Genomic DNA, 6,029 nt, shown 5'->3' on the forward strand with positions numbered 1-6,029 from the left:
TCTATTCTGACGACGACGGGCTGAGCCGCGCGCGCTTATGGTTTAGTGTTTTTGCTGCCATAGTATGCATGATTAGGGTGGCTCAATATGCAAATAATAGTTTCTTTAGTTTTTTATCTTCAAGCATCTCCCATGGTGCAACCATCAAATTTATTTCGCTTAAACCCTAAGTTTGACTATTTTTGAAATTTTGAATTAAAATTTCACGAAAATTTCCATTGATATTATAAAACCAATACAATCGCGTTGTTATTCAGAATGATAAATTTGCAGCCTAGGTTTGGTCAGAACGATTAAGATCATTTTCAAACATTATTTATCCAAACGTCGAGCCACCCTAGTATGCAGTATGCAAGCACGTGTGTTCGTCGTTGGTACACCTCTCTCAGTTCTTCGCAAAGAACGCGCGAACTTGGTGAGCAAACAGGTTGTTTGTGTTGTTTTTCACAAAGTCGCGTGCGGATGCGATTTCTACACTCGGTGCCGATTTATGGAACAGTCTTCGGTGGACAAATTGTTTGTTGGTGGTGGATCAAATTTAATTCGCTCAAATGATATATCCAGATCTAATGAAATCGTGTTTGATATGTGTTGGAAAAATTTAATTCGGTCAGAGTAATTTATTCATCGAGTAAATAGTAGTTTATGCAACAAGTTGCAAAAAGAAGTTTTTTTTACACGAGTCGTACATACCGAGTTGGATAAATACGACGAGTGCTGAAAAAATCAAGTTTTGCAACGAGTTCCTGAAAAGTTCAACTTTTTAGCATCCATTTCAGTGCTGAAAAGTAGAACTTTTCAGCATTTACTTTGAAAAGTGTTGCTATTTGAATCTGTTAATTTTGGTACAGAAAAGTAGGCGTTTTCGTCGTTCAAGAATAGGGCGTCCAATTTTCCCGGGTTTTGAATTTCCTGAGAAACGAGAAAAAGATATTTGAAAAATCATTGTTATCCGAGCATTCGTTGGAGAAGGTTGTCTGATTCAACATGACTCGTCGCGTCCCGGCGCAAAACGCCGGCAATATCGCCCTACCTGCGGCTCAAGCAGGCAAAAAAGTGGGAATTTCCAAAAGGAAGGTTGAGGCCTCAACTGATGGCCAAAAACCGGGGATTTCCAAGAGGAAGGTGCTTTTGGAAGTGACATCGAACAGCAAAAAGACGAAAAAGAGCGACGGTACTGTACCGATGGATGAGGAGGAGGAGAACTCTTCGTCGCACGAGGAGCAGCTTTTGAAGAACAACAAGTTCGCTGGACTGCCTGACGAGGACCAGGTAGCGAAAGGAAAGGAGAATGAAGTGAAACAGCGAAAGGAGAAACTGCCTCCTTTTTATGTGAGGCAATCAGCAGCAACGATCGACTTTCGAGCGGGGCTGGTTGAACTCATCAAGTCTGGGAAAGTCCAAGGCAACATTCGTCTGTGTCAGGACGGATTTAAGGTGCTGGTGCAATCCAGGCAGCACTATCAACTGGTCAAGGATTACTTGACCGAAAACGAGGCGGAGTACTTTACCCATGATGTCGCCATGGATAAGCCGTACAAAATCGTCGTCAGAGGTCTGTACGACATGCCAGTGGAGGAATTAGCTGCCGAGCTAAAAGTTTTGAAACTGGATGTGTTGGCCGTGCACAAAATGAGCCGACGCAACAAAGACATCAAGTACCGTGACCAGCTCTACCTGCTGCATTTGGCTAAGGGATCGACGACGCTTCCTGAGCTGAAGGCAATCCGAGCGGTTTTCAACATTATCGTGTCGTGGGAGCGATACCGACCAGTGCACCGTGACGTCACACAATGCTTCAACTGCCTGGGTTTCGGGCACGGAGGTAAGAACTGCCACCTGAAGCGTCGTTGCGCCAAATGTGGTACCGATGCGCACATCACATCCCAGTGCATCCAAGATTCGCTGGTGAAGTGCCTCAACTGCAACGGTGAGCACTCGTCAACCGACCGGAAGTGCCCCAAGAGAGCTGAGTTCGTGAAAATTCGGCAGCAAGCATCGACGAAGAATCAGCCTCAGCGTCGTAGAACTCCTCCAGCCCTGGTGGAGCAAAATTTTCCACCTCTTCAACCGCGACGGCAGGTCCCGAACCTGGCACCGTTGCCGTTGGATCCCAGGAAGAGAGCTGAGATGAATCAACCGCGGCCGGGTTCCAGCCAGGAGCCGAGACCGTCACCACCGGGCTTCAGCCAGGAGCCAAGACCAACCCAAGAACCAGCAGTTGAGGAAAATGGTAATGATCTTTACACCTCAACCGAACTCCTCAATATTTTCAAACAGATGTCCGCTGCACTGCGTGGATGCAAAACCAAGACCCAGCAGATTGAAGTGCTGACCTCGTTCGTCATCCAGTATGGATCGTAGGTCCCTCAAGATGCTGAATTGGAACGCTTGCTCCATTAGGAGGAAGAACTTAGAGCTGGTTGATTTTCTTCGCGAGAAGGAGATCGACGTAGCTGCCATCACGGAAACTCATCTGAAGCCCGGTGAAAAAGTTTATCTGCAAAACTACAAGATCGCGACGCAGCTCGACAGGACCACCTCTGGAGGAGGAGGTGTGCTTGTCGCTGTTCATCGTGATCTCAAGCCACGCCGGCTGCCACACTTCAAGCTGGACATCATCGAGGCCGTTGGGGTGGAAATTCCCACTTCGGTGGGCCCAGTACTCTTCATTGCTGCATACTGCCCACGTCAGGTGAATTCCAGAGATGGTTCAGCAGCAAAACTGAAGAGCGATATCCAGAAGCTGACACGGCGGAGCGCAAAGTACATCATCGCTGGTGACCTCAACGCGAAGCATGAAGTTTGGGGCAACAGCAGGAGGAATCGGAACGGAGTGATTCTGCACAACGATCTGCAAAACGGATACTACAACGTTGTGAGTCCAGATCGTCCAACGAGGGTGGCTCGGTCTGGGAATCACTCAATCATCGACTTCTTCATTACCAATATGGCTGAGAACGTGGCTCATCCTGAGGTGTTTGAAGAGCTGAGTTCTGATCACTATCCGGTGGTTGTGGAGGTTGGAGCTTCCGTTACTCCGCAGCGGCAACCAACCCGGAAAGATTACCACAACGTTGACTGGCAGCAGTTTCAGCAAGTGGTCGACAGCAACATCGACTATGATCAACACCCGGAAACTTCTGCCGATATTGATCGTTCGCTGGAGGTGATCCAGCAGGCTATCAACCAAGCAGAGGCTGCCAACGTTCGGGAGGTTCCTGTTAATTTTAAGGTAACTGATATTGACGTAGATACTAAACACTTGATTAGACTTAGGAATGTTTATAGGAGACAATATCAACGGACTGGGGACTATGACAAAAAGATTTCAGTGAACAATTTGAACAAAATCATACAAGACCGACTTGACAATATCAGAAATCAAGAATTTTCAAAACATGTAAGCCAGCTTGGGAATTATTCAAAACCATTTTGGAAACTTTCTAAAGTTCTTAAAAACAAACCAAAGCCTATTCCTCCTCTTATTGTTGAGGATTCTCCCTTGATTACATCCGAGGAAAAGGCAAATGCACTTGGGCTTCATTTTGTTAGTTCTCATAATCTTGGCACTTCCATGACCAGCCGTAAAGAAACATCAGTTGCCAATAGTATTTCAACAATTAATAACTCTACCTTTGAATTTCCTGCAGATTCCCATGTTTCTGGTGAGGAAGTCAAAGTTGCAGTAAAACAAATGAAAAATATGAAAGCTCCTGGCTTTGATAACATTTTTAATCTAGTGTTGAAAAAACAGAGTGATCAGTTCTTTCAACATCTAGCCAATATTTTCAATAAATGTTTGCAACTTGGTTACTTCCCCACCAATTGGAAACTGGGCAAAGTCATACCAATTTTGAAGCCTCAAAAAGATCCAACATCGCCAACAAGTTATCGTCCCATTAGTCTTTTGAGTAGTCTGTCCAAACTCTTTGAGAAGGTCATCTATTCAAGGCTTTTGGATTTTACCAACGATAATAATATAATTTTGAATGAGCAGTTTGGCTTCCGTAAGGGACATAATACTGCTCATCAGCTTACGAGAGTAACTAAAATCATCAAGCAGAACAAGCTTGAGTCTAAATCAACTGCTATGGCTTTGTTGGATGTTGAGAAGGCTTTTGACAATGTTTGGCATGATGGTTTGATACATAAACTGTATTTGTACGGTTTTCCAATGTATCTAATCAAAATTATCCAGCACTATCTTTCGGAGAGATCGTTCAGGGTTTTTCTGAATGGGATTGCTTCTGGATTATTCAACATTGATGCTGGGGTTCCCCAAGGAAGTATTCTTGGCCCACTTCTGTACAATATTTTTACATCTGATTTGCCTACTCTTCCTGGTAATGGTGTGTTGTCACTTTTTGCTGATGACACTGCCGTTATTTATAAGGGTAAAATAACCAGATATTTAGTTGGCCGTCTTCAGAAGGGTCTTGACGTTCTTTCCGAATACTTTGGCGACTGGAAAATTCGTATAAATGCAGCAAAAACTCAAACCATCATTTTTCCTCTTTCCAAATCGGCCAGATTTGCCCCAAAGGATGATGTTTTGATCAAAATGAATGATGTTTCGATACCCTGGTCAAAGGAAGTTATCTATTTAGGTCTCATTCTTGACTCGAAACTTTTGTTTCGGCAGCATGTAGACAAAATATTGAACAAGTGCAGCATTCTCATCAGGTGCTTGTACCCTTTAATTAACAGAAAATCAAAGATTTCTTTGAAAAATAAGCTAGCAGTTTACAAACAAATAATTTACCCCGTTATTGAGTATGCAGTACCTGTTTGGGAGTGTTGCGCTAGAACTCATAAATTGAAGCTCCAGCGTGTCCAAAACAAGGTACTCAAAATGGTTTTGAATGTTCCTGGCTGGACAAGATCAAGTGAGGTTCATGAATTAGCAGAAGTAAAAATGTTGGATCAGAAGATTCAAGAAAAATGTTTGAATTTCAGGGAAAAATGTGCTATTTCTGAATACCCCTTGATTCAAGGATTGGTTTAGTTGATTGTAAGTTTAAGTTAGTTTTAGGTTAGGTTATGTTTTCTTAACATTTTTTTTTTCCTCATTGTACCTAGTGTTACAAAAATGATAAATCATATACTTTTAAAGTTATGAAAATGAACAGTGTTTAAATCACGAAAAGCAAATTAAAGCTGAAGAGCCACAGCTGACCACTTATTATGTAAACCAAATGTAATTATTATAAGAAAGATTCAATAAAGTATATTTAATTCAAAAAAAAAAAAAAAAGATATTTGAAAACCCGGGAATTCCCGGGATCCCGGGAATTTTTTAAAGCAGTAATAAAATCTATGTTTTCATTATATTTGTTATGTTTTTCATGCTTAAAATCATAGAATTAGCTCAATACTATTCATTGGTGATAATTTACGCTTCAATCTAAACAAGGATATCAAATTTTAGATAGCTTGATAGATTTTTTTGTTGTTCTTTGTTGTGCTTTGGTTTCAAATTCAATTCCTATTCCAATGTGATTAAAATTAAATAAGACTCTTATAAACACAATTTTTTATTTTTTTATATGACATGAATAGAAAAGCCTAAAAAATATTTTTAAATGTCTAAAATATCAAATAAAAAGACAGCAAATAAAAATATACTAGCCAATGTTAAATTTTAGATAAGTTTAGAAATTCATTCATTCAAAACGCCTACTGGGTCAAATCGGAACTACAGTCTAAATAGGTACAGGAGATTTGAGACAATTAAATTGGAGATCGGTGTACTAATTGTTTTGTTCTGTTCCTGTTTTAACCGAAATCAATCAAAAAATTTATGCAAAAAATGACTTAAACAGCTGTCTTAATTCGATAAATCCGTCTTGATTTGCCAAAGATGTTTCATGAAAAATTATTTAAAATGATATTATTTTTAAAAATTTAAAATCATAAATATAAAAAGTCTTTTCAAAAATTTTAAAACGAAATAGAAAATATTTAAAGCTCTAGGAAATTTACGGATCGGTAATTTTTTCAAAAAAGTCAAACTAATGCTTATATCT

Source organism: Culex pipiens, chromosome 3 (assembly GCF_016801865.2).
Source record: "Culex pipiens pallens isolate TS chromosome 3, TS_CPP_V2, whole genome shotgun sequence".
Taxonomy (NCBI): Eukaryota; Metazoa; Arthropoda; class Insecta; order Diptera; family Culicidae; genus Culex; species Culex pipiens.